We start from the raw sequence: 10,336 nt of genomic DNA, 5'->3' as shown, positions 1-10,336 counted from the left end.
GTCATGTTCTCTTGTGAGAATCTTTTATACAGTCTAACAAGGTAATGTTTTTTTAAAGCCGTCTGAAGAGAATAATAGGATAAAAACAACCCTTGGGGCGTGTAATGTTAGCTTGACAGAAAGCAGGCGGATGCTATACTGCAGAAAAGAAAGAGCTGAGATTCATTTATTGTGACTCCAAATGGGAATTACTACACTGGATACAGAGCAGAATGTGGGAAAGACTTGTACATACTACATTCATGCTACACTGAAAAGAAGTGCTGTGAAGGTGGTCGTGATGAGGATTCTCCTGCAACCATTTACCTCATTTGGTTGTCATGGCTACACAGCCGGAGGCCCGAGCTCTTGGACGCCGAGGCGGGAACAGGGAGAGGGAGGGATGCTGGGAAGCTTGGCCCTCAGTGTGCGACTGCCTCGCCTCTCTTTCCATGCATCAGCTAACTGGACCTGGCATCTAAAAAGAAAAAAGAAAAAGAATGTCTGAAGCGCTGTGGCCCTGTAAACCCATTTTAGACTTTCACTCCCACCCCCATCATCACTGAGTATATTAATGGCATCAAACATGGAAGGATTACTGATCTTTTTCAGCAATAGTTACAGCTGCTTCACTACACGTTAGGTGTACGATCACTGTAGGCTATAAGAGTAGCTTCAATTTTAACAATTATGACAAAAGATTACATGGTAATAAATTATTTAAGCAAATGACGTAGGTGAAATTTGTTTGGGAAAAGAAGCATTTGTGTATTTTTTACATTTAGATATCTATCTCCGCGTCTTTCTTTACTGTCTGTTCGTGACCCACAAAGTCAGGAAGTGAGCAGGATAGAAAGGAAAGTAAGCCAACACCCAGAGAGGAAGCACTGAATGAATAATGGTCTGGTGACTTACAGTGGAGTTAAGGTTTTTGGAAGGAGTGGGCAGCAGTGGGTCAGGTTGCGAAGTTCAAAGGAGCCGTGTGTGATCAGTTTCTCTGTTGGTGTAACTGATGCTGAATGTTCACAGAGTTCACAGAAGTGGGGACTTAGTGGAGATGAGTGTGAAAGAGAAAATGGTGGTATTAGATCAAACGCTGTGTCACCTTCTCATGCTTTATCCCACCTTTACTCTTCACTTTGATTCTCAGAATGTTCCTCTTTTTCCCTAACTAGTAACTTTAATTTGCCTTGAATATTTCCTCTGTTGTAAATTTAAAATAGATTAATGTATTTTAAACTAATATACGTATGTTTATTGTGATAAATACAAACTTTTTTTTAAATTTAGTTTTATAGGAATAGTCACAGGCTGTTTGAAAGAGATAGATACAGACGTACTGCAGCTGAATAACCACAGTGTCTAGTACAATTTAATTTTGCACTAAAAAGTCTTTATGATGTCCCGTTGTGAGTATGTCAGAATAAGGCAGGTAAATTTTTGGTGACTTCACAGTGAGGAAGTGGGCGTCATGTGTCCCACCTCCTGCGTGCTCTGCACAGCCAGCAGTCTCGGCTAAACCAAACATACTCAGAAGTGAGCATGTATGGACTGAACTGAACTATTTCCCGTTATGAGGATTTCTCGACATTGTCCAGCCTGATTATACTGATACTGTGTGGAACTCACGTGTGAAAACGGCTTAAAAAAATGATCAGAACTGAAGCACCAGATGCAGATAGATCCTGATTTTAATCCTCTGATGACATCATAAAGTTTTTTCTACTTTAGACAGCGCCTTCTAGAGAAAAGGGAGACATTATGCAACTGCCTGACTTAACAGACTGGAAACTACTCCCTCCTCTTGATGAGTAAACTGACCCTCGTGTGTAAAATATCTCACGTGCTCTTTTACCAAGTCTGATGAAGCCCATTACCATTGTGCACACATTTCTGACTCTGGTGCTCCCCAGTGGTAGGATGAAAAATAATGTGGTCAAGAGAAATTTGAACAGCTGCTACTCTTGGCATTTTAGTATGATTGTCTGCCACCTGACTTCCATCCTCCATTCTCACCTGCCAAATTAAAGAAATAGTTGAAACAGTATTCATGTATTTGAACAAAGTAGTCTAAATAGGAATTGCTACTGCTACTGCAATATTGTTTAAAACATAATGTCAGAGTAATCCACAGTGTAGTGATGATGTGTATTGCCACTGCCCAGTCACACTTTGACAGAAGCTTTGAAATATCATTCAAAGCAGAGAGGGTGAGAGGTGAATCAGGGACAACGCAGCCGTGGGCAGCCATGAACATCAATGCATACTCCTGGCGAACTGCTCATCCACTGCACAAAAACACAGGCTGGCAGGCTGGCTGAGTCAATTACCCTCAAATTGTATTCTTTGTATAGAGAAAAAAACATATATGTGTAAATATTAAGAGTGAAACATGATAAATGAATGGTGAATGAAATACTGCTTCCTTACCTTCATTAAGAGCAAAGTTCTATTATGCACCATTGTGTGATAAAAGTGTTATGCACTCTCTGTATAGTCAGTGCAAACAGTTGTCAGATGAACAGATCAAAAAAGCAATATTTTTTTCATTTTCTTTTCAATTTTCAGAAGTTACACTGCAAAATATAAGGCCAAATCAAAAATAACTGAAAAAGCTGTGTAAAAACAAGTCATTTTCAATATAGTGGACATTAGTGCATAATGGAAAAAAAGTGTCTACTGTAATCACCAAGCGGGGAGTGATATCACCCTGTGATTGATGTGTGTTGAACTGGAGAAATTAATCCAGCACAGCAAACACATTAAAGATAAATGAGGGGAAGAGTAAGCTGGTAGCGCCAAGTGGCAGGAGGGAATGGATCTTTGCATCGCTCAACCTGACTCACTTGGGGCCTAATGAGGTCAATATGTACCACATTAATCAAATTCTCTACAAAATACTACATTTGCACGAAGCACCACTAGTGGTAGCAGATACGTCTACTTTTAGTGCCTGCAGTTAAATTATACCACCAGAAAACAAGGCTGCAAGCAGCTGAAGTCACGATTTGTCTATCAAAATCTGGATGGATCTCCGATTACTCATTTAACATGTTTGTAATATAATACTTGTCCTACATGGAAAAGACTAAGACACTGAAACAATATGCTCCAGCTGAAGGATTGCAATTAGAGCTAAATGCTTGTCATGGATTCTCACACATGCAATTCAGATGCCAGTTACAAAAACCTCTGACACAAAGAAGTGGCGCTAACTTAAAAAGAAAAGAGAACAATAGCAAACTGAACGATGACGTTCTTTTACATAAAAGATGTGTCATATTTCACTAAGAGCCACACTAAGTGTCATGTGTCATGCTATATAATGTGTAATCAAAAGAAATGCTAATAGTAATATATACTATATTAAAAAAATATATAAAAGAGAGAAGAGCTTATTTTAGAGGTGTGCTATAAATAAATATAGGCGTCCATATGGCCTACTTAGGGCTAAAAGATGGATTAGGTTGAGAGAGCAACACATTTTTAGAAAGCAAATGGAACAGAGAAAAGAAGACTGAAGACAGACCACGTTTGTTTTCCTCCTGGCATCACTCAGTGCTACGTCCTCACTGTTTACAAACCCTTTCACAACATCGTGAATGTCAAGGTTGCAAGAGTGTTCATTTTTTGGCAACGGGGCTGTTCTCCCTGTGAAGTCACCCACAATGGGATGAATAGTTGCTGATGGATAAAACAATGAGACCTGTGCGCATGCTTCAAAAGTTTCCTGCTGGTCTCTGAGCTCATGTTCGGTGTTTTTAAAAGGTGGAGAAGCCATTAGGAACGTCAGCTTTGTTTACTCTCCCTGGAACAGTTAACGCGGGGGTAGTAAGGGGACACGTTGATGGTAAACGTAAAAAAACGAAACCTCAAGGACTTCATTAGGGTGTCTAAATGTTTCCCTATTGTGTGTCTGGAGGTGATGATACAGATGAATGGTTTAATCAATACCTGGCGCAAGAGTGTCTGCCAATTTACCCTTGACAGTGATAATATAGTCTGCAGGCTATTGGCAGTTTGCACATCAAATAAATAAATCCCTTCATAATAACAGTGTTAATATGTCCTAGCTAGGTTAACTGTTTGTATATTAATCCTGCAAGGGAAATTAAAAGGGTGTTAAGATGAGATATATGAATAATTACACACTTGATTTTAATGGTTAATTATAATCAGCTCACAAGAGCCTCTATTGTTAATGGTTTAATTAACAAAAGAGTGTTTTTTCTCGCAACACCAAAATAAAAGCCTATCAATCAGGGTTTCTGTTTGTGCCTTGAGCGTCGGATCATTTTAGTGTTCATTACATAGCGAAGAGTAGTGTCATTAAATCAATGCATCCTCTATCGCTAATTGCAAGAAGCTGACTGACAATCATTTTTCATTGCATGTTGAAACACAACATGAATGTTAATGATTGTGTCAGAAAAAAAAGGCTCCTTTATTAACTGCTGTTAAAGTTAGTAATGGACTAGTGAGCGCAGTTTTGAAAGCCTGCATGAATGCCGCCCGACTTTGAATCAAGACTATTGTTTTCAAATTCCGTTTGTATGGTTATTAACTGTCAAGTTCAAAACAGATTCATTAAAGTTAACTGAGATTCATTAAAAGCCAGCTGTGTTAAAAAAGCCTAAAAAATAATACATCATGATAACTCATTGTGCAAAGACTATAACAATGAAACACTTTAATATTTAAAGAGATATCTTTAAATATAAATCTTTCATTGATTTTACTTATTTGCATCATACAGTAGAAGAGGTCTGTTAGGATTAGTTGTTAAAAATATAACTATTTTTAGGCTCCATGTGATAATTATATACCAATCAGACCTTTTATTTTATAAAATATTCAAAGATAAAAGACAAATCTTCCTTTTATTTTCAACGTATTTTAATAAAAATTGCTTGAACACTTAACTTTAGATTAGTTTAAAATCCACTTCTCACTGATTGTGACATTGATATATTAAAACTATAAAGCCTCATGAGCTCTTAAATCCTTGTTGCACTCTATGTGAGTGATAGTGACAGTATACAGAGGGGATAAAAGAAGAAAAAGGAGGCGGGGCAGGCAGGGGTCCAGATGTGGAGGTCTGCCCATCTCAAAGAGGGTTGGAGGAGAGCAGATGGTGCACTCTCTGCTATCACAGGCATGGCTGAGATTAGTCGATGTGAGAGGGGCCAAAGGATTGATGGGGGCCATTGAGGGAAGTCCACATCTGTTTGGATTATCCAAGCAGGGAGGAAGCTGCAGGGGAGACTATGCATCTCTCCAGAGAGGACTGACAAGAATAACAACCCACCTGACTGTTTACACATGCAAACAAATAGACTGCAGCTAGAATTTAAAGATAGGTTGAAGGAAATGTGGCTAGAGAAAGATGACTTGTTTTTGTAATTTTTTGCACTACAGACACAGTGTTGAATTCAAAGTATTCTGACACATGCTTGCTCTGAATACGGGAGTCCTAGGAATAAGGCAGCAAAAGAAGCTAAATATAGCAAAACCTTTACATATCGTGCTGACTCATTTGCCTCGAAAATGAAAAGATGCTGTGTCAAATGTTAACTTCCAGGCCCGTACCCTTTTCTCTTCAACACTTTCATTTAAGGGATGGTTTCAGCTCTGGGCAATTGTTCAGCTAATTGAAACCAGTTAATATGAGATAGTGCTTGCATGCTCAGCGATCACTGCCAGTTATCCTAAAGTGAGGAAGACATGATGCCCTCCAGGAGCAGACAGGTTGTCACCATGCACAAAGACTTCTGTTTATGATTGGTAATGAGAGCTGAATTGACATTGTTAAGAATTTCTGCTGTTGTAATGAGAAAATGTGTGAAGTCAGTTACTGTCAGTAGCCTTGAAATGCAAGACATGAGAAGATGAGCATTTTTTAAAGTAGTGAATGTAAATTATTATACAATATTACCATGTTTATATCTCTGACTGTCCTTATATGCATCTTCTTGGACTGCTATCTCTATCTCTCTGAAAATACTGCTCTCAAGTCATGTGTTAAAAAGCATTCTCTAATTTCATTATACACAGTTGTAGTGATGATGTTGTACATACTTCTTCCGTCATTTATTTCTGTATTGTGAGACATACATGCATAAGTGAGCAGCAGAACCCCAGCCCCGGGCGCTTCTTGTCTTTAATCCCGACTCACGTCTCCTAATTAGAGAATAAATCTGAGTGCAATTTCCCTTGTGAACTCATGGACTTTATTAGAAGGCAACAATGGTCTGAGAATAAACAAGTTTCATCCACGCAAGAGATATTCTTCTGTGCAAAAAGAAGCAGAGACCTAACAATGCCAGTATAGAGCGGCCATAATGGGAAAGACAAGCCATCCCTTCGGGTGGCTGGAGTATTAACATTAAAATGTGACTTAAATAATGAAGCAATGTTCAAAAAACAATAGCAACCTGAGATGATACTCTAATGATTCCATCTTGCAGAGAAACCGATATGCATGCTGTAACAGAGAATCCTGCCAGTATGATGCTTTGTAACTGCTCAGTTACTTAGACTCTGATGAAATGCACACGCTTGACCTTGACAAACAAAACAAATCAGACGATGTATCAGTAAAACAGTGCTACACACATACATGTTGTGCTTTGGAGCTTGAGTGAGAGATTTTTGGGAGCGATGACTTTTAAAGGGTTTGATAAAGAGGGAGGACTCTTTGTCAAAAGTTGTTAAAGTCTGTGTGCTGCACTGTGTGCAAAATTGTGCCCAGCCGCTGACTAGACTGAAGCGGTTGTCAAAACACATCATAATTATGATCTGACAAACTATAAAACTACAGTCACAACTAACAGAAAAGCGGTTTGAATGACACTGTTTTGTTCTTTAAAAATGACTGCAATTGTATAAATCATTAAAAGGAATAGCAGCCTCTTTGTATAGGTCCAAACACATCTAACCACTAAGTGCACAAATCTCCAATGACTGTGATAAAAACTGTGTTTAAGGTGAGTCATCTTCAAGACATAACTTTGTATTGAAAACAGGGCATCCTCCACTCAGTTGGATTTGCCGAGCTTTTTGTTGTTGGAAAATTGTCCTACTAAAAGGTTACAGGCTGGCTTGTTTATCCATTGTCCAATAGCAGATAATGTTCTTAAAAGGTTAAGCTCCTCATCACTGCAAACCTCAAATTAAGCAGAAAACAGCTACTGATATTTTGTGATGAGCTGCCAAGCATCTTCATAACAGACCATTTACATTCTGTATTACTCTATTATGTAGATTTTTATCCATCTATCCTTGTCAAAATCAGGGTCATGGGGAGGCTGGAGCCTATCCCACAGTTTGCCGATCAACCACGGGGCCAAAACATATATACAGGCAACTGTTCAAACCTACAGCTAATTTAGAATCACCAGTTATCCTAACATGCAAGGCTTTTGGACTTCGGGAGGAAATTTTAAAACCCAGAGAGAGGCACAGAGAGAACATGCAAAAACACAGAGAGGCTGGCGGGAGAACTCAAACCCAGGACCTTCACTTCACCTTCCCACTATGCTCATTATATTGATTGTATCATGAAAATGAAGATAAGGCTCATAAATTAATTTTTGCATCATCAGGTAAAAAGAAAATTGGGTCTATTTGCATAGCACAGTTTGAAGACACAGTATTCCATAACAAATCACTTTTACATATAATCCAGCAAATATTTGAGTTTTTGATGAATTATGTATATTTGTATTATATATATTATATCCAAACACACACAAACAAAAACTGATTGCATGACTTGAATGAGGGCTTTTACTTTGAAATTGGTAATTTATTAGTGGTGGATAACCAAACATGAAGCTGACTTTAGTACCTCAACGATACGGTAAACTCAACAGTACATTTTCTCTCTAATTAGGTGCATTTTAGCAGTCCTAATATTAAATGGTTTAATTAATGTTGCTTCACCCTTATTAACGGCGTGGGTCAGCATCGCCATCTAGTGATAATTCAGTGTCCCTGCATCTAGTTGGCCACCATGTTCTGTTCCTTTGTACTAGCGATGCAAATCATAGCAAGGCAAACCCAAAGGGTCCTTTGTGTATTTTAACCATAAAAGAAAAATATGATTATTGTCAGGATGGACGCAAAACTCAGGAACATCCTGTAAGTATTTTTCAATATATGTTGAGATTCTGATTCTTAAGCATTTTTCACACCTTTTCAATATTCTGTCTGCTGATTATTTTTCATCCTAATTGTATTGTGTAAGATTTGAAAAGAGAAAATGAGAATGACTGCTGAAACCTGTGGGAGATAAATCATGAAGCCAATTCTTCCCTGATAAGGGGTTGTATATATTCTGCTCTAAGAAGTTTTCCCTCTCTCTCTCGTCTGCATTTTTCATCAGAACATTAACGAAATTATGAAGTCAGCTGTCAGAATAGATTGTAATCCTTTTCTTTCTTCAATGTGCCCTTTAACTTTGCTGAGATCCAACTGAGATTAGAGTATTATCCCTTTCTATCAGCTCACTTTAGATCTGTGATCTACCCTTCCTGGTGCCGGGACAACCTTGGGATAAGCAGGTTTGGAAAGGTTACACACAACATTTCTCTCTCTGCTCTCCAAATGGTGTTGTGCTTGTTAGGTGAAATAGTTACAAAATGATCATTAAATGAATATGGACAATTACACCCATCTTAGTATTCATCATTCATTTTCTTGATGAAGTTCTGATGACAATTTGAATGGGTGTTTTCTTCATCAAATACCAGCTTGAGCAAAATATGTTAAAAAATAAATTAGGCTAAAGTAAACACAACCCCAATTCCAAAATAAGTTGTGATATTTTATTCACAATAGTACTGTGAGAACATATCAGATAGTTGAACTGAAAGTTTTCTTAATAATTCAAGTGAAAACATTAACTGGGACATGTTGCTATGGGGCCATATTTACCACTGTGGAGCATCCCCTCTTTTGTAACAGCAGTGTGTAAATGTCTGGGAACTAAGGAGACTAGATGCTTGACTTTTGGTCCCATTCTTGTCTGATACAGAATTCTAGCTGCTCAACAAATGACTGCAGGTTTCCCCAATCTTTCCCCAATCCTATTATAAGATTATAAGATTGGGGAAACCTGCACTCAGCTGAGACTGAAGAAGTCACTTGGATGAGTGATGAAACGTTTCTCCCATTGAAAACGCTACGTCCAGATGAACACAATCAACTTTTTGAGATTCATTTGACCATAGAACTGTTTTCCGCTTTGGCTCAGTCCATTTTAAATGAGCTTTGTTCCATGACAGTGGTGTTTCTCGATCATGTTCAAATGTATGCCTGAGAACTGATAGAGTTACCAATGCCGCTATTAAATCTACTAATCGATCTGGTTCTTTATCAGTTCCCTTATTCAGGGCTCTAGACTAACTTTTTGCCATGGGCGTACCGGTACACCTAAGTTTTTAAAGTTAGGCGTACCGGCACAAAAGTTAGGCGCACACAAATTTTATAATAATTTATATAATATAATGTGTTTTTCTGGATACACTGTGCTTTTTCAGCATTCAAAGATTGATGACACCGTGTCAGAGCACTGGCTATGAATTTCAGAAGGATCAGGCCTTAACTTAACAGAAAAGTTAGCAATAGTTCTTTTCCTATTACAGCTACATCCACTTCTGTCGTGCCTAGGCTGCTCACTAGGGCTGGGTATCATCACTGATTTCTATAATCCATTCGATTCCGGTTTTCAAAGTCCCAATTCGATTCAACTTAGCCTCAGACAGTCAGAAATATTATAATTCTGATCATTTATCAGTACTGACTTCATCAGAATTGTAAACATCACAGCAGATGCCTTTGTGTGAAAGTAACTGAGAATAAAACACAGAAAAACATGAAGGACATTTTCCTGGTATTGCTTTTTATAGCAGATAACCTTAAAAATATTCTACAATGTTCTGCATATAAAGTTTAAATTACTTCAGTATTGAACAACAGAAAAAATAGGCTTTCTTGTCCGAGGTCATTTAAGTGAAAAAAGGAAAAGAAAAAGACAGCAGCCACAGCGCTGTAAACAACGGTAGACTGGTGGGTAATAAGCGAATGAATAACACAGAAAACAGAGATTGGAGACGGGAAACTGTTCTTGAAGTACAGAGAGAGATAGAGAGAGAGCTAGCTGTGCATGAAGTGTGATTTTAATAGTCGTGGAAGCAAAACAGCAAAATTCATGACGACATTGATCAAATGTGAAGCGCAGTTTGCTGCTTCTTTTGCTGCTGGCTCGGTGAATTTTGGTTGGAGAGACAAAACCTGCAGCTCAGAATCAGCGCAAAAAGACGTAAACACAGCGCGGACCGGACGCATCAGGATC

The sequence above is a fragment of the Aulonocara sp. 'chitande type north' Nkhata Bay genome, linkage group LG5 (assembly GCF_057382095.1).
Source record: "Aulonocara sp. 'chitande type north' Nkhata Bay isolate Kocher_YH1m ecotype deep benthic linkage group LG5, A_spYH_male_GT1.1, whole genome shotgun sequence".
Lineage (NCBI taxonomy): Eukaryota > Metazoa > Chordata > Actinopteri > Cichliformes > Cichlidae > Aulonocara > Aulonocara sp. 'chitande type north' Nkhata Bay.
Note: the sequence above shows the minus strand (reverse complement) of the source record.